We start from the raw sequence: 20,497 nt of genomic DNA, 5'->3' as shown, positions 1-20,497 counted from the left end.
AGCATGAATAAAATATGAAACGTCAAATATCCTCTATTACTTGGACTCTTGTATTTCTTGGTACGTTTGTGTTTCAGGTTCATGAGCTTGCAGCTCTCTCGAATTAAGCTTGGAAATCAGGGAGAGAGAGAGTGGGGAATGTCATGCAGGAAAAGAGCCACAGGTCAGATTTGAACCCGGGTCTCCTGCTTGACCACCTCCTCCGTACATGGGTCATGCACATTAACCACTGGACTACCAACTCCCCAGAATGCACCTTTTTTTGTTTTCCTTCTTATAACCCATGTATCCATGAATATCTGCACATAGACCGGGGATACATGCATGTGACTCCAGGGTTTGAGTCTAGAGTCAATGGAAAAGGCTTTTTTTTTACCCTCTAATCAATTGCATGGTCTTCCATGTGCATACATAACTAATCTATTTGTGTGTATTTGAACCAGCCATTTCTATTTGAACGACATTTGGACAATTTAAAAATATAAAGCACAGGAGTTATTACAGTTTTTCTCAGTCGCTTTGGCACCTTTCTCAGATCAGAATTGAAATTCTCAAAACTACTTGGTCAATCTTCACATCATTGTGTCACTTCAGAAAAGCAGTTTCTCATTTCTTTGAACAAGTTGCAAATGCTTTGGTACATCCATGTAAATGATTATGTACAATTCTCTGCTGTTTCCTACATTATCAATTACTTATGTCATGTTGATCAAAATGTATTATAATGGGTCTCTGTTGAATAGTCTCACCCCTCACAGCATTTAGGCATTAGTTCATTGCATAAGTCTTTACATGCAAAATGGTTGAACAAGTTGTCATAATATGTCAAACATAGTTCTATACATTTCCATTAGACTTTTTTTCTAAATCTGTCCTGAATTGGTAAATTGCTCCCAGGTGAATCTTGACTTTCTCTAACGAAGGGAAATGTGTGAAGCATTAGATCAACCAATGATCAACCAGTTTTCTGAAATAGCTCAAAGGTGCATCTCATGAACCATCAACTGGCAAGTAGATATATAGCCGGAGCACAACACAATGTTACAATGTCTGACAATGGAAGGAGGAGGTCAGATTGGAGCTGACTTGCCAAAGTACGTGATAGTTTGGGACAATGTCAGTTTCCATCGCTCCAACATCATCATGCAATGGTTTGCGACCCACAACAGGATGCTGATGGAGTTCCTCTCCCCCTACTCTCCATTCCTCAACCCCATTGAGGAATTTTTCTCAGCATGGAGATGGAAAGTATATGATCGCCAGCCACATACACAGATGACCCTTCTGGCTGCCATGGATGCAGCGTGTGATGACATCACAGCAGATGCCCGCAGAGGCTGGATAAGACACTCTAAAAGATTCTTTCCACGCTGCATCGCAAGAGAAGATATTCATTGTGATGTGGATGAGAATTTGTGGCCCAACAGACAGGAACGTCAGGAGGTGTAGGAAGACTGCACTGTAGTTCCTACAGCACTGCATGTACAGTTTTCCCTAAGGAGATTGTCCTATGTTCACATTTCTACTTTTGTTTTTTTCTTTGTGCTATGCAGTGCTGTCTTTTCCTTTCTGTATCGCAATGACACTGTTATATTGACAACATGACTAAGCAATTTGACTGTCTTATCTGTACACAATGACATGTTCATTGACACAGATTTACTTTTGAGAGATGAACTAAGGATTTTGAGCAAGAGACTGGCTTTTGCAGGTAATCCATGGTGTTTTTCTATTTGTACGAATTGTTTTGAGAAATGCACTTACTGTTTTGCAAATGTCGAGGATGATTCTAGAAATGTACCAAAGCGACAGAGAAAAACTGTAATAGACTTAATCATAGTTTAATTCAAATGTAACTTATTCAGTGTCAGAGCCCCAGTGTTGTGTATGCCAATACATTGTTACACTGTCATAGCTTGCAGGGATACTTGACCACCACTATGATTTAGTTAGTGTGAAAGGTCAACACGTCCACTAAGAGAAGAAGTGTATTTCCTCAGTTCTCTTGTGCATGTGTTTATACAGAAATGTATGTTTTGGTTGTTATGGTGTTATGATGTGTCATTTTTGTGGTTGGGCCTCGTTTGTTTTTTGTCAATGAAAGATTTTTGTGTGCGCGACTTGTGTTCAAGACCATATCTATGATGATCACAAATGAAAATAATTGCGTTATAGACTCAACCACAAGATGGCAGCAACCAATTGATTCACTGAGCTCCATTCATCAACGCAAAGGAAAAAGACAGCAGAGTTACCACTAAAAAAAACTTGATAAACTAAATGCAAATAACAATACAAGCACATGATAACATAGTATGTTGTTTGTTTGTGTTACTACTTACTAAAGTTATTGATATAGTGTACATAATGATCTTCTGTTCATGATACTGTACTCCTTATATATTGTAAATACCTTCTTTTGTCCGTTCTCGGTTCCTTAGCTTTGAATCATCCATACAGTATATGAGGTTTTACAACAACAATGTTCACGAGCTGACAGTGATGTAAAACAGAGATAAAACCAAACTTACATTTCTGTGGCCTACAGAAGGCAGGAATGTAGCCGAGCTGCTACATTCCTGCCTTCTCTTTCGCTCTCTATCCTTTTTTAAAATGTAACATCTCCCCAAGGAAATTCAAAAAGTGAGTCTGATCACTTGTGTTTGCACACTTGAAGCAGAGTCAGGAGAAAAAAAATCAAAGCTTAAGCGAAAATAAATTAAGAAAAATGCAGGATGGGGCAGGATATGGTCCCATATGTGGTTATGTGTATAATGTAGGATGTTCACTGTTGGACACTCTGAGGAGGATTTATGCCATCACATCACAGCTCATTAGTGGTACCAGTGCTCCATCCTGTCTAGTTTCCTCTCCTTTCCTTTCCTTCCCTCCTCTCCTCACTTTAGGCAGCATGGAAATGGATGACTTCACAGTGCGGCTCGGCAGCCAGAGAGGGGAAGTCATTAGGGTATTCTGGGTTAACAAGGCGGCGAGCGGGATGTGCAGACTTCAGCAGGAGCCTACAGCGGCACTGAGGGATGGCACTCATGCAGAGTAAACTTCCTCACTCTTATGGCCTCCAATACATCACCGTTTTTAACCAAGTTGGACGTTTGGAGCATGATGTAGTCTGATCCACTTCCAGGGAAATAAACCTCTAAAAAGCTGCATTGATCGGCATGCTGGTTGTTGAACAAATAATTGTGAATTACACATGACAGCCATCATAAAAGCCCAAACTCTTCTCTATTGAAGTTTGTACTTTTAAATACTTTAATTCCAACGTTAACTTCTAAGAGTTACTAGAAGTGAAATCTTTATTAAACATGCAGCCAGTGATAGGAGGTAGACATATCTTACATCTGAGGTCTTTGTACTTTTGCATATTTTATTTTCTTCTTCGTCTTTCTTCAAAACAAAACCCAAGACATTGGACGATCAGTCGACGATAGACAGAATCTGAATCAGATCATACTATATACGTTTGTAAACCCTTGGTAAGAGACACCCTGAGTTCAAAATGCAAAAAAAAAAAAAAATGCTGTTTTTGGAGGGTGCTGTAAATTGCCTCATTATGACAACTACCTGGCAGAAGAATTAATGAAATAATGACTTTTGCTTTTGTAGTTTATATTGAGAAATCAGTATTAATCTAATTTTGTTTCATAACCAGCTAAAAACTCCTCACAGGAGACACGCATCAAGAACAAACTTACTTCAGCTTCAGTTCTCATTCACCTTTTCACCTCCTTCTTCTTTGTGCCCTCACTCCCACTCTGTCTCTTTTAAGGCCACTACAGACTAAACTGTGACCTACTGGAGCCTGCCTCTAATTACTTTGTACAGTCACTGTAGTCAGGCACACACCCCTGTCATCGGTGGGATTGAACGAGATGATCCTTTCACCGTGTGTGGCATCTGTTCACACCGTAGGTAAAGACATGGATTTGCACCTTTTGTTCATTTATCTTGCTCTGAAATTATTTTTCTTAGGCTCAGACGGACTCAGGGTCTGTCTCTTAGTGTTTGTTTTCTCGTCCACCTCTTCATCCTGTCACCATTTCTCATGTCACGGACACGGTTTTGAGAGTACAACTGGGTCCAAAAACTTCCTCACACATATAGATACAATACATACAAACGTATCCTGGTGCTGACCATAGATCATCCTCTCACAAGTCAAACACATGTATACATGTTCTATAAATGGGCTCCATTTGTTCCTCAGTTCTGTCAGCACTTTTATGACCGTTCTGTCTCAGTCTCACCGCCGTACGGCAGGACACGCATCCAGTCAGCGGTGGTGATGGAGGGACCACTGCTAGACCAAACAAAGAAAAAAAGGGGACAGAGACGTGTACACATACAGCTAATTTACTGCTGACAGGATATTAATAACTTTCTCTCAGAGGGCCTTTGGTTTTCTAGGTTTCCTTTCTTTATTACAGAATGCAACAACAATGTTTAGCTAAGCTTTCGACCGCATCGCTCGGCTTCTTTTGGTCACTGTCTTGGACTGGAAATGTGTGAGGTTAATCAGTCAGTTTTTCTTGGAACTGACGACTTTAAAAAAAAAAAAATCTTATAAGAGATGGACGGGAAAGAAATATTGAGAACGTATATACATGTATCAAAGAATCTGAGAATAAAAACAGATGTGGTACTTGCATGAAATTTGTTTTTACTGTTGTTTTTTTTTCAACCCAAAATGTGAATATAAAAACCAGAGAAGAGATCAGAGGAGAAGCTGTATTGTCCACATTTTAAAACCACATGCACGCAGTCCTGAAATAAAACACATAACATGTAGTATCTTTTTTCCATGCAGGGTGTTTTCTGTCATTAGGAGAAAATTTGTGGATGCAACAAAAATGCAACAAAGCACATGCATGTGTTGTATGATCCTTTATATGGTTTCTACTAAGTTTAGATCGTGTAGGAAGAGGACCTAGTTGTCTTCTGGCAGCCCTGCAGTATAAAATGTTAGAAGTGGTCTCCCATGGTGTAATTGGCATGGACTGGCGGATACTTTTAGCTGGCTGCCACGCCACAGACAGGCCGTCCAGCAGATAGACAAATAGAAAGCCTAATGGGCAATTCGATGGACAGAGAGACAGAGCGAACACACAGCTAGGAGAGGGGGGGGAAAAAAGGATGTGAGGGCACGAGGAGGCCAAGAGAGGAGAAAGAAGGTCTGCAAAGGGGGGAATCAGAAACATATGCAGTGGTCTGACTGCTGGTCTTTCTTCTCCTCTGCCTCAGCCAGACAACCACACACAACAAAGACTGGAGACGGGCCAGAAGTGGTGTGAGGCTGAGTGAGAAGGTGATGATACATGGGCAGACGTTTGTAGCGGATTCGCAGTGTTTTATGGAAGAAAGATGGCGAGTAACTAATGCTGAACAAATGCAGATGACACAACTGTAAATACTGCTTATGAGAAAGAATAATTAAGGTTTTTGGGGGATATCTGTGTTATTTTGCATTGTGTTTTGTGTGTGGTATGTTTATATAGTTGAATGAAAGAAAAAACTAAACAAAAACAAATAAGTATTGTGTGAAGGAGAACTTTAGAGCTGATTTATAACATTAAACATTCACAGATTAAGTTTTCCTTTTCACCAAGCTGACATGAAAATGAAGGTCCCATCAGCTTGAAAAATATGATCGAATGATTTAGCCAAAATACACGAAGGAGTGTTGAGAAGGAGAAGTTTTTCTCTACAATAATCATCAAACCACAACACAAGTGTAGAGCCCGACCGATTAATCAGCCGGCCGATAAAATCGACCTACATTAGCATATCCAGTGACTAGCAGTATTGGCTAATTTTATTGCAGATATGTGCCGAAAATACAAGATTTATTCACCAGTCAAAAAGCATTTAATTTGAGTTTCATTGTATTACACTAGCAGTTCTCTTTCTGTTTGTCACCAGCAGAGGGCGCTTTATGGATTACAACAAGCATTATCACTCTCCAGTGCGTGGAGCGGTGAGTAACCATCTTGTCTTCGTTATAAATCTTTTCCACAAATGTTTGATATCTGCATTTGAGGGATCAACGCAATAAATGTGTCTATATCTATCTATCTCTAAAGATCGAACACAGATCTAATAAAGGTATCTGCCAATATATCGGTATCGGATTTTATTCTCTCCCCAATACTGATATCGGTATAGGCCCCAACAATCCCATATCGGTCAGGCCCCAGTGTAGAGATAGCACATTAGATTTGAATTCAGTTCTATCCAATAACGCATCTTTCCCTTTTTACAAAAGAAAAAAATCATTTGGACTCATACTTAAAAAAAAACGGCACCCTTAAGACCACCTTAAATTTAACCATGCCAACTTTGGAAACTCATGCAACATTATCATGAGGTCTGCAACATTGCATGCAGTATTGGTCAAAGTCACGCATACAGATTAGGAAATACACAGAGTAAACAGCAGCCAGTTAAAACTTGCTGAGCCTGCTCTAGATTTATCCTTTAATATATAATATTTTACACCACACTTGTGTTAAACATGTTGAATATACATTTTTAAAGGTTTAACCAGGTATTCATTTACACTTACAGGACATGCAAGGTTGCATACTTAGATTACAACTCATAACTATCTAATTCAAATGATTATATTATTTATAGTTGCCATGATCATGTCATTTTAAGAGACTAATTTATCTTTTTTTTTTTAAACTAATGATGCCCCTCTTTCATCTCCAATGGTTACACTTTTTATAATACTTAATCATGAGATAGTTTGAAGCATCTTGTCAGTGTTTTGTTTTTTAAGTCATTTTTGAATTAAATGACCACAAGCTGAGTTAACATCTGGAACAGAATCAAAAGAGGTTCCTTTGTTGCCAATGGTTTACTGCATTCTTTCAAATATTGTGGCATTTTTCTTGCTTTGCTGCAGTTAAACAGAACTGAAGGCGGAAATGATAAATTATTCATGTAGGCTGATGCTAAATTAAACCAATGTGTGTGTTTACAAGCATGTGATGTGCATAAATGCAGCAGCTTAAAAACGGCACACCTGCGTTCAGGTTTTTTGCTAATGCACAAGTGTGCGGCTCAAGAACGTGCAGTGATTAAAGTCGGTGGTCTGAAGCAAGAGAGTTCGGGTAGTGTATGTATCATCTGTGTGGTGACAGTGGCAGTATTGAGAGGACGAAGAGTAGGAGGAGAAGGAGGAAGAAGAGGAGAATGAGGAGGAAAAGGAGGAGGAGGGGGGTCGGACACAGGGAGACAGACGCCAGCCTCGGTTTGGAGCTGAGCCTGAGGAGGGACTGTGGCTGATCGAGAGTGGAGGAACCGGGGAAAGAGGGAAAAAGGAAAAACAGGAAAAGAGGAGAAAATTTGGTTATGGAATACTTAAATGAAGATGAGTGATGAAGAAGAAGAAGAGGGAGCTGTAAAGAAAAAGGGAGATACTAGACAAATCAAGTGTGGCGAGGCTGGGAGGAGGAGACAAAGCAAAAAGGGAGAGGGAGTTTGCCGCTGAAGGGATACCGGGGCTGGAAGGGGGTGAGGAAGAAGACGAGGAGGAGGAAGAAGAAGAAGGGGGGAGAGGGGGCTCATTAACCAGTGCGAGATTGGAGCCTCAGTGGCTTGCTCGCATTCGACCACACTCGTCCTTTGATGAGGGCTGGATCCTCAAGCTCAATCAGTCCCACATGAGTCCAACTGCGAGGGAGACGAGAGTGAGGCCAGAAAGACTGGAGGAGGGAGACAGAGGGGGGAGGAAGAGAGGGAGAGACCGAGGAAGGGAGGGAAGGGAAAGGAAAGGAGGGAGGGAAGACAGGAAAGGCGAAAACAGACAGGAAACGATATATGGTATAGAAGAGGAGGAGCGGAGGTGGAGTGACGGCCCAGAGGGAAGAAAAGAGCAGTAAAGGAAGCAAGCGTCAGGATACGGCTAAATAAATGTTCACAAAGAGCCACAGATGACTGGTTGGAGGTTGTTGGACTTTTACTTTGAAAAAACAAACTACTGTGCAGAATAACATTGTATTCATTATGCAAACATATTTCAGTGGCTACATGAGACATTGCGGGAGAGGATTCATGAAAAGGAAGCACACAGAGAAGTTTGTGACTTTGTGTAAGTCTGCAAGAGATCCATTTAAAGTTGAACTCTTGTATCTTGTTCATCAGAAAACCTCCCTGAGTGTGGTCCCTGCATGTGTACTCACGCATAACCATGTAGCATATGCATGCGTATATGCTTTCTCATGTTATGTTTAATGTGCAGAAACATGTGCATTACTTGTTACCATTACATACATATGTGTGAGAGCAGAAGCAGTGACAGCTCAATACACTCAAAGTTCATTATTAACTTTTTAAAAGTGGTGCAACGACTGATGCTGTTGTTTTTCTTAAGAGCACAGTCTCCAAAACCTGTTTGTAATACTGGACTCTAACAATCACAATTGAGAGATCTTGTTATCTGACATATCTGACTTCAGCAAAGAAAGATTTGTTTTTTAGTTTTTTTAGTTACACGCTTTTTAACACTCATCATGAAAAGCATTCCTGGATTCATTCTTGAAATATTGGTATTACAAATTAAACCCAAGTTAGGAGCTGAGTATTCTATCAGATTGATTCATTGTGTCTGTCACTGCCTCTACTAACACCTTTCCAATGTCACTGTATAGCCTCTATTACCAAATGTGTGTTTCTTTTAGAAACAGACATGACATGACAATCGCAGTCACTTTGACATGGATGAATCTGTGAAGAAGTTTAAAACATAAACAAGGTTATAACATTTCACTCTTCATATACATATAATCACTTTCCTGTACCGTCTGTTTGTGTTTTGCACTCAACTATCCAAATGTTGTTGCATCCACAACGTCCAGGCTGCTCCTGGAGAAAAATCAATGCTTCCATAAGGAGTCTATAGTCTTTTTCAAACTGTTTCTCGCAGAGGTGCCGTTACTAAGCTCAGCCGTCATCACGTCTTTATACATTCATATTGATTCCGTGATGGCATAATATTGGTGTCCCAGTCTGTGAATTCACATTGCGTTTCGTGTGTTGCAGAAGCACAGCACAGCGAGAGCTCCACATTCACACACAGTCAGACATGTACACGCACACACACACAGTGCTGCGCTCCCCCGCTGAAACTGTCTCGCCTCTGTTACTACGTCCGAAGACCGGTACACAGGGGGGATCACTTCATCATATTAGGCCTTCATGACATTCAGATTGAAGGCCAAACGTCACAGGGGCGTAAATATCCTGGGCTTAAAGCGGCCGTGTGAATAGGGCTTATGATTCACACCTGCTACACACTTCTAAAATTCACATGATCTAGCATAGGCATACTGCACCCTTCAAGGTCAACTTGCTTACTTTCTTCTCAGCTTTCATCCTGATGACACATTCTTTATTTGCTTAAACAGATCCACCTTTAAGACAACTAAGGTAACTCATATAAATAAATCAATTTCTTCATTGTTCATTCACCCAAGAATGACACAAATTGGTCCAGTCTGGTTTCTTAGAAACAGAAAGTGAGTAGAATTATTCCATGTTAACAGTGTTTGGTTTAATTATTTGACATGATGTTACCTTGATTCCTCTTTGCTCCTTATTATAATTACTGAAAACATAAAAACAACCATCTGAAGCAGCTACTTAGTGCAGCTTGGGTGTTCAGTTGATTTGTAAGATTTGTCATGTTGTTATAGTTGTTTTTGTTTCTTGTATTTGTGGGACATCCCTGTATGCAGAGTATGTGTTGTCAGATATGTCATTGTGCGTCTTTATTTCCTGATGGTTCATTTGTTTTCTGTGCTGTCAGAACTATGAAGATGTTTTCTCCGTTTGCTTGTAAGCACTCATTGAACTCTCCACCAACATATGTGTGTGGGTTTGTCAGCTACAGCACCTCCTAATGTGTGTGTATAATCTGGCATGTGTGTATCCACGAGTGTGTGGCCGATCGGGTGACTGGCGTGCGGCATGGCGTCACTGCCGTAGATGAATGTGGCAGCATTTAGTGGTTCTCCTGAAGCTCAGGTCTCTCTCTCTTTTCCTTTCTCCTTTGCTCTCTCAACACCACATCAGCACCAGAGGACCGCATGATCATTACCCAATTACTGAGTCTCTCTTCCAGAGGCAGGATTAAGACTTACCGCCCCATCTGCCTCCCTCCTTCTTCTTTCTTATCTGTAACATTCTGCAGGAACCAATTAATTGCAGCAGCCGTGAGGGGCACAATTAGCAAGTGTAAGGCTAAATCAAAACATGTCCCTCTCACTGCTCTGTTATCTAGCTGGACTGCTAGCAGATATAAACATTGACTTACTTAATGAGAGGCTATTAAACAGACTTGATTATTTTGTTTTGAACCTAAAACTTTAACTATGTGTGAGATTCCGAATCTGATTTATATGTTGTCCTTCGTCTAAAGGCAGAAATGCGGTATAAAACTGGATGATGGTATCTGGAAGATAACCTAAAGGCTGGATGTAACTCTATACTCCCCAGTTGAATCCCCTCGACCACTTGGCAAACATATAGAACTGAGGTTTCTTTATTGGTTTCCCTAATTGGTGCCAGTTTCCATTTTCGTTTCCAAAGATTACAGTTCAGCTTATGTGCATACATGCTGTGTGTGTATGTGTGTGTGTGTTGTGTTTTATAGAAATATAGAAATAAAGAGGGAGTGAGAAAAAGGTAAAACACAGATAGAGATAGAGTGAGTTGAGAGAAGCTCTGCAGTGCTGCCTTTGTAAACGTATGCAGTGACTCTGTGATGACTGTTTGTGCTTTGTTCTGTTTATGTGTGTATAATGAGTCATCAGTGATTGGCCAAGTTGATGTGGTCAGCAAAGGGAGGCAGAGGGAACACTTTACAGTAAGTGCATCAACGGAAAAGAACCTCTCCGGGAGGGGAGGGGGGGCAGAGAGAGAGAGAGAGAGAGAGAGAGAGAGAGAGAGAGAGAGAGAGAGAGAGAGAGAGAGAGAGCACATGAGCACAGCATGCCCCCAATTGTAGGAGTAAATTACACAAAAATACACAAAACTCACCACAGTTGAGCACAAAAGCCACCGTGACGGAGGAGCTGAAAAAAAAAAAGGAACAAGAACGAATACTTTGGATTTGGATAAACACACGTGCAGGGGCTGGAGGAAAGGTAAACAAGGCAAAGACCTTTTTGGCCAGGATGAAGGCTTCAAGCGGAGACGGTGAGGAAGAGGAAGGTGAAAACTCCAATAAACTTAACTTTGGGATCCTCTAAGCAATGTGTTTTATACATTTGGAAGGGAAGGTATATCAGCAAAGAAAGGTGAATGGATTAGTGAGACGTAAAGCAAGCTTTATTTCATTATGTGATAGAACTGCACAAATGTCTTCTGGTTACTCTGACTCACACACACATGGACAAACACACACACACACACACACACACACACACACACACACACACACACACACACACACACACACACACACTGGGAGGGGCCGATCACTTGCTGCAACACCCACTATAACCCATTATTCGGCAGCTCTTCCCTGTAAATGTGATAATTATATGCTTGCCCATTCAGAGAACAGCACAAATATACAAAGGCTACTGCTTCTGTTTATTCCCCCTGTAATTCCTCTGTTATTTCCTTCACCACTTAGTTAATCTATAATAAACCAACATTATAACACCATTAAGCTGTTTCCTCTGTTAACTATTATATAGCGGCTGTTTAGCTTCTCATTTCAAGAAGCAACGGACAATAAGAGAAGATACAACAAGAAAACGTGAATTGATTCAGTTTTGGTACACATGTGCAGCTGGTCATGCACACTCATCAATGTGCATGCTAAAGTATGCATAGCACGCTTGAGTGTGGACGCTGTTGTGCAAGCTGATGTGTGTGTGTGTGTGTGTGTGTGTGTGTGCGCGCGCTGGCAGGCCAAAGAGCCATTGTGCAGCGGCGACCACAGGGCCTTCTTCTCCCCCAACCCGCCACAACAAAGAGCAATTAAACGCCACTGCCTTGCCAGCTGAGGAGCCGACCGCCAGCCACACTTCCACAAACAGGCAGATCTGTTAAAAACCAAAAAGAGGAGAAGCAATAAAAGCCAACCTACCGAGAGTAAACCCCCTCCTCTTCCAATGATTCGAAACAGAAGGTGACTGGCTTGCTTCACCCTATCAGTCACTATCTGGCCTCGTTACCTTTACATGTGCAGGTTAGCATACAAACTTGGAGCGGTAGCACACGTGGTTGGTGCACATCAACTATTGACATCAGGAGGTTAAAGATTAACAGGATTTCCTACATTGAAATATCATAATCTGGCCTTAAATTCAAATATTTTTAGTGCTTCAAACATGAGAAAGGAGTTGAGATGGACAGAGTTGTTCTTGGTTTTTTGCTGTTTGTTTCCTTCAATGAAAGGCTGGAGTTTCTACAGGACACATCCATGGAGTCATACTGTGTTTGTTTGACCTGCAGAGATCCTTTAAAGGATTAAAGCCTTTTCTTCACCACATTAAAACAGTGGAAATGGCAGCACATAGAGTCCCAGCTCATTTCATTCTCTCATTTTTTGGCGTCAGTCTTTGCTAGGCACCTACTGCTGACTGCTCGTACTGTCTGTGGTCGCACACATTGTTTTGACTTTATATGTGGCATTGTTTGGAGCTGTTTTTAGATGTTTTTGCTAAAAGTAGCAACACCGCTGTGGTATAATACTCTTTTACAAGTTTATGTTATTGCATTCATAGTTTTACTAAAGTAAATGTAAAGCAAAATGCTGTGTAGATAATCAAATCTCATTATTGGATTATTACTTCTAATGCTTTAATCTTTTCAATTGGCAGCGTTTGGACTTAATTTTGGGTTGTTTAACAAATGGAAATTCATCTTATTTAATCATACGATCACATGTTTAGATTTAAATGTTATTATAACAGTAACTGGTCAGTGTAGTCATCATGACATATCTAAAAAGTAAAAACTTCTTAAACGCTGTAAATTTGAGGAAAAATGTAGAATCAAATGTAAAAACCATTGTCAACTCCAAGTAACATTTTTTTGTATTTCACTTGTTCACATCTATTTCACGTCTATTTTTTCAAGTACATAAGGCAGAAAATATATAAGGAGATGACAAGTCATTTGATAAAATAAAATATACTTATTTGTAATAAAAAACACACCAAAAACCTATTTTTGTTGAGGAGCTTCATGCACATGAGGCCACCTGGTCATGTTTGTCAGGAGTTCAGTCAAACTCCAGTCATGCAGACAGGCAGTTCTTTGGTGAACTTTTCTTGTATCTTCTTTTTTTTTCTCCGCAGATTGTTTATCTTACTTCTCAGTGACCCCAGCAGAGGGCAGGATCACAGGAACCCGCCGTGAAGCATCTGTACAGCCTGCACTGGCCCCGGCGTGGCCCAACCCACCATAGCCCGGCTCGGCCTGGGTTCAGCGTGGGCCGCATCGCGGTGTCTATGGTCAGGCAGCCTGGAGCCCTTGGGCGCTGGCAAGGGGTGCGGGCGTCCGGGAGGGGCCCCCTCAAAAGCCATCTACGAGGAGCCACACCCACACGGCCATTACGGTGGAGGCTGTTCTGGGCTCTTCCCGAGGCCGCCCGTCTTCCATTTTTAGAGCAGCAACAGAGTAGACCACATGCTGTGGCTTCAGGCGAGAGGGGGGAAGGAAGGAAGGTTTCTTCTTTATTTTCAGTCAAAGCACCATGATCTTTGGGAGAATTTTTACAATTGCAAGACTCAGACAGTGAGGAGAAAATGGAAGCAAAAAAAAAAAGAAGTCCCACCTTTCTTCCTGATGAAAGTTTAGTCCTTGCTTTTGTTCTCAACAGAGTGCTTTTAAATCAAGAAAAATAAAATTGGACACCACAGTAACTTTAATTCGTCTGTTTAAGTTGTGTGGTTTGGAGTGTCTCCCAATCATAAAAGAATAGTTGAACTGAAAATATTAAATTCTGCTCCAAGATCTTGTGAAATACGTGAAGTTCGGTTGATTCAGTCCTGCTCAGGCTCTGTGTTTGTCAGTGTGTGTGGGTGAAGATTTGGGTGGTCTAAAGCAGAGAGAAGACTTTAGCTTCCTCTTGCACACATATGGTGCGGCTTGGCCTTTTTGTTTTGATTTTAGGGGTTTCAGGTTATAAGTAATAAAGTTCCCTTTAGTAGGTACGGCCTGCTTATTATACCTACCTATAATGTCATTCTATTTCTGTATTTCATGCCCTGCCCACTCCTCTAACTGCTTCTACAAGTCCTTGCAGCCTTTTTTTTAAAGCTCCATCATGCAGCATATTCACACTCTTTAACCTTTCTGTCAACCAAGCACCAGCTTTATCAGTTTTAACCCTTTCAACCCCCCCTCCCCCAACACTTTTTTTTTACCCAATTTTTCAAGTCTTGATCAGTATCACCAGGGAGTCCCCACATCAGTCTCCTTTCAAAAGAGGAAACACAAGTCAAGAGCACTTCACTTCTCTTCCACACAATCAGTCAATAGACGGGGACATCTGATACTGTTGGTCACCCGTCTACAACTTAGAGACTCTTCTGACCAACTTGAAGATATTATCCCCTCTCCTGCAGTGCAATATGTCTCTCATAAATAAACAATCGCTCCGGTCCTCCAGACCACATCGTTATGGCACTACGACATCAAATGTAAAGGTTTGAACGATCCTCTGTTGGGAGTCAAACACTCAGAGAGATGGGGCTTTGTCTTGAGGGTGGCGAACCACGAAGCTGAAGTGTATCTCATGAGGGAAGAAAAAAGAAACTCTTCACAGACAGAAACACACAGCTATTCTATTTTGTATTTTTATAAAGGTAAACCTACAAAAGTAAAGACAGTGGTTGTCAAGGTGGTCAGATAATTTACTTAAATCAAAGTACAATACAACTGTTGGAGCCAGATGTAAATGAATTAAGAAAAAGTGTGAGAATAATCTTTTGTTGAATTATCATATTGTGATCCGTTGAATATGAATATTGAAAGAGATAAAAACATTGACTTACATTAGTTTCTAAATAAGGAGATATAAATGTACCTTAGTTGCCTGATGTCTCTGTGTGAAGTGTGCACTCCTTTATCCTCACTTTATTATGTTTCAGTTATTGCAGCCGATATCTCTGTGAGTGCTTTATGAAAAGTGTGTGTTGGTTACTCTAACCTCACCTCAGGTTGCTGAATAAAGCCCGACTGATCAGAGCAACAATCTAAAATAATTCTCCAGTGTAATTAAACGCTCAGTGTTCAGTCCTACTTCAGTCACAGAAGAGGAGTATCAGCCGAATCCAGGATTCCAATTGTTAATCAGATGTGACTCCTGTGACTTATAAATAATTTTGTGGTTACGGTGGTTATGAGTAATATAACTGTGCATACGCAGCATTTAACTGTTATGGATGGTCAATGTGGACCTAATTTGCACACGTTTATTTAGTTTGCCCGTTAACTTCAGGGTCAGGGCCCTCCAAAAGGTCGCCAGATCAACCTAAAGGGGTCAAAAAATTATTAATGGAGGGATAAAAAGAATAATTAAAAACTCTATTTTTTGCACAAATGTGTCATCATTTTTTGGTAACCTGAAGGTTTTTGTTAACAGATGAAACTTTAACAATTTTGGAGGGGAAATGTCTTTTTTATCTGACTGACATGATGGACATCTCGCAAAATGTTAGCTTTAAAAGCAGCTTTAAAATTAATATAAAATGTACAATATTTGCTCCTTAGATGTAACTGTGCAAAGACTACAGCATCACATTTAGATACTTAATTTATGTTTTAATTTCCTTAATTTGGACTTTAGGTTTGGAGTTATTTTATTTTTATTCTTCAAAAAAATCTTTCAAATACAGTATTATTGTTATCATTCTAGCCAGTAAAAGGCTGGTTATTTCAGTGAAATAGGCATATCCACAAGGTTAGTACATCAAATGAAAGAGAACGGAAGTTATTTCCAGGGTGAGGGGACCGGAGACCACTGCTGGTGGCACACACGCGACACATGGAACAGATCACACGATGCATGGAGCTGGATTTGCCCATACGAAATAAAGTAACCCAAAAAAAGAAAACCTCAATTTACTCCCTTTAAAAAAACCCTCCCCTCCTTTTGGCTGGGCTCCACCAAGAAGTAATGAGCTCCCACCCAAACCTCAGCACCAGCTGCTGTCAGGGTCTGGGGGCTCTGACTAAATATGTTTAAACCAGCAGCGGGTGAGGGAAGGTGGTGGGCTGCTCTGTGGGGTACTGATCACTACTTTCTGACATGATTCAAAGAAATCAGTCAGGGTCAACATGTGATGGCAAGAAGCAGCTAAATGATCAGAGCAAGTAAACAGGCTGAACTGAGAGGAAACATGGAAACACGTATGCTGTTAGTGAATAACCCTCACACAAGTCTTATTGTTGCCCCTCTGGACTCAACCACATTTGGCTTCATCAACTAGAACAAGCATTTTATGTGCTGGTGTTTTTCTTATGTGACTAACCATGCTGAAATATCCTTACAGGGGGTTGAAATATTTTTTCACTCCTCACTGTTGTCCATTGATTTAAAATTCCACGTTCCATGACATACTTCATTTTTTTTACAAGAGAATGTTGAAAGCGATCATAACGATTATTTTAGGGCAAATGTATCCTTCGATTAAAGTCTTTGTTTCACTGTAAGGCTAAATTATGAGCCATTAAAAAAACATTAAGGGGTTTATTTTGGTGGGACACCTGGTGTAATTTTAAAGTTGTTTGTTGTGAAGTCATTTTATTCTATATGATTTGTCATTATCTTCCCTATTTTGCATTGAACACATTTTTGCCTTGCCATGTTCTTTTGGAAAAAAGCTCAATTACTGATTTCACTAACTGTTCCTTTTTTTTGGCAAGTGTAGTTTTAAATGAAATCAGCAGACAATGACTACATTTTTGACAAAAAGACTGCAATTATAGGGAAAGAGACAACTTAAAATATTAAGTATTCAAATAGGAAAGCCTCCAGTATTTGGTTAACATTATAGACCAGTCAGAGTTTGATTGCGTTAAGTCACAAGAGCATGTTGGTTAGATTTTGAATAAAACAAAGAAACAAACCCAAGAATGTGATTTAATGCGCATTAAGTTACATTGTGAATTTTTTTTTTTTAAATTACTGGGGCGCTGGTGGCGCGGTGGTTGGTGCGCACGCCCCATGTGTGGAGGCTGTGGTCCTCCAGGTGGGCGGCCCGGTTTCGGATCCGGCCTGTGGCTCCTTTCCCGCGTGTCGGTCCCCTGTCCTGTCTCTCCATTAAAGCCCAAAAATAAATCTTAAAAAAAATAATAAAAAAATTACTTTGTGTATCCCACAGAAAACAAACTCCAATTTTCTTGTGGTCCATTTGCCGGCCCATAGACTGCCCACCCAAACTGATTTTCTTGTTTTTTTAAAGTATCAGTAAAACTTTGTCACCTCACTTTCCAAAAGATGTTTGTCCCCTAAGAAAAAATGATCCCAAGTGACCATCAATTGCCAGCTCTTCCCTGGTGTCTGCCGTTTAAAACATTGGGTATAATGCGATGTTGAGAGGTCATAGTAATTTTCAGTATTTTAAAATCCCCCTTGTGATACAGATATTAAGTCTTTTGATAATAGAGATGATGCACCGGCCGAATAGATACATATTAAAGTTGTCACTTTTTTTTAAACTAAGAAGAAACTAAGAAAGGAATTAAGTCAAAACGGTTTAAGGATCAGGTAAATAACTCGACATTCGCTTCATGAGTGTTTGCTCATAAATGGACTGCAGTGTCCAGGGGAAGAGCACAGTTCACCTCTAGGTCCCTCTCATTTCACAAAGTATGTCTAAAGAGATATTGAAAGACACTGTCATTTCGCCATCCTGAGCAATTGCATGCATGACGCCTGTTGGGGTCATTAGATGGCCGCAAGTCTCCTTGACAGACGAGGAGATTACAGGCCAGATGTCGGCTTGTATACAACAAGGAGGCGGTGGACTGGGATTTGTTTGGGAGAAGATGGACTTCTGTGTTTTCTACATCTGATACTTGCATGATAAAAAAATGCATATTAAGCATGTTGTGCAAGATTTCTAAAGTAGGAGCATAACTTGAATAATTTGAATTTCCCTTGGGATCAATAAAGTATCTATCTATCTATCTATCTATCTAACTGTCATGAGGGAGAAGAAAGAATGCTTCATAAAGGAAACAATTAAGGTCTTTGCTGGTGCCATGCAAGATTATTTCTGACATGTGGTCACTGAGACATGACAGCAGCGAGACAGAGACTCTGCTGGGGGTGGGGACTTCAGACTGAAATTATGTTGTTCTTTAGAAACAACATTCAAAGTAATAAGCAGAGGGAAAATTATTTTTTTCTCTTTAAATTCATAAAGGGAAAGGATTACTTTCTCTCTTTGGCATCAGTGTGATAACCATCCTATCTGGTGACTGAATACATTCTGTCCGCTGGTTGAAATGCAGCCTGTTGGTGGTTGGATTACTCAAAACCACCAACATGCCTCAAAGCAGAGACATAGCTCTCTGGCTGGGCCGGTCATTTCATTAAAAGCATGTTGTCCCATTTTATTTCTTATCCATGAAAAAAGGCCAGAGCGACAAACATCTGATACCATGATCAAGCAGCGACCTCCAGTCTGAGAACTATCAGATGCTGATTTTCCAAAAAAACTGCAGTTTCTAAAGTGTCCACTTGAGGCTTGCTTCAATTTCCATTTGGCCCCATTTTCAAATGCCCAACTTTAAGCCAAAAAAAACGTATATAAAGTCTGGAAATAGACCTTAAATCTCTTTAGCTAACTTTTCTATTTGTAGAAAGTTTATTGTATGGCGAGTAAAAGTCGGATGTTACTCAACCAATTTATTTTTTTTAAGTAATTGTTAGGCCTTTTGGGCTGTAATGGATAGGAGAGCTGAAGAGCAACAGGAAATGGTGGGATGAGAGAGTGGGGGCCGAGGTCAGATTCATACCCACAGTCGTTGTGCCTCTGTACATGGGGCCCCGAGACATAACCACTAGGTTATTGGTGCTCTCAACCATTTACAATATATTACATCACCTCAGTTAATTCAGTCAACTTAACCTCTTAGCTGTTTGTTTTGTTGAGGCTTTATGGGGACTTTTTATGAAAACTTAAGACAAGTTTTGACAAGCTCTACAAAGGTTTTTAGTCTAACACAAATATAATCTCAATCTGGTAACAACCTCACTAGGCAGCTAATGACCATAACCAGTAACCAATAACCATGGGTGCTGACAGCATAACTTTGATAACGTGCATTTGTGTTTTCCAACCCCTCACAACTCTCCAGCACCACCTTGTCCTCCAAATATGGTCACTTCCTGCTACAGAAAACCATTCTGGTGACAGCATAATGCCAGATTTGATGCCCCAAAATAGTTAGTCAACAAACCCATGGGTGATGTTACAGTGACTACTTTATTATTATTTACACAGCATAGACACATTCAGCAGCATCAACAGAATTACAAATGAACATGATCTTGACTGGTGAATTGTATAACCTACCACCAAGTCTCTCTGTCTATATGTTTCTTTCTTTCTCTCCTCACCCCTTCTATCCCCTCTTGCTCGCTCTTTTTCCGTTGACAAGCGCTCTGAATCTTTGACCACACAGCCTGGAAAAACTGCACGGAGTCATGCTGCAAGGCAAGTCTATCCCTGACCCTGATTCCCTCTCACCACATTTCCATCAGCAGCGAAGTAAAACACATCTAATCATTTCAATTTTCCCCCTCCGTCGCAGTATTATTAACATTGTTAATTTTCTGAGGGTTTCAGCCCAGAGGGGAATGTCAAGGGAAATGCATTATGGCGAGATATTCCATTGATCCACCATTATACACACTTACTTGGTTGCTGTAATGGCCTAATGATACCAAGAGGCCAATTTAAAGCCAATGTAGAAAACAGAAGACTATTCACCCCCAAAAAAGTAAAAACATCACAACTGAGCATGTGATGTTGATGTATAAACATCGGAGGAGTCTCAACACTGTGTTTTATGCTTGTTTGGACTGCTGCTGTGCCTTTGTGTTTTACCACCAAGATGGATTATCTGGCAAAGTTTTCACTATTTCAAGAACGATGTCTCATGGTTGAACTGGGCGGTACTAAAGTGTGCAAAAAAAAGTTACTGGGACCACTGCATGCCTGACTGAACCATATTTCACTTTGTAAAATTTAAAAAAATGGCAAACAATATTTCCATTTCTCTAACTATAGGTCTTTATGAAGTTAAATTAAATATGTATTGTAAGTGGAAAGATTAACTTGAAGGGGATATAAGTAAGCTGTACAATGAATATTTAAAAGAAAGGAAACAAAAAGATAGGTTTTCTTTTATCTTGCTTTTGCTGAATATTGAACATTAGTGGTCAAGTTTCTGAGGCGAGCATTATTGGCCACTCAACAGTGATGAAGTTAATTTC

Source organism: Labrus mixtus, chromosome 7 (assembly GCF_963584025.1).
Source record: "Labrus mixtus chromosome 7, fLabMix1.1, whole genome shotgun sequence".
Lineage (NCBI taxonomy): Eukaryota > Metazoa > Chordata > Actinopteri > Labriformes > Labridae > Labrus > Labrus mixtus.
The sequence above is the reverse complement of the archived record's forward strand: the minus strand, read 5'-3'. Positions refer to the sequence as shown.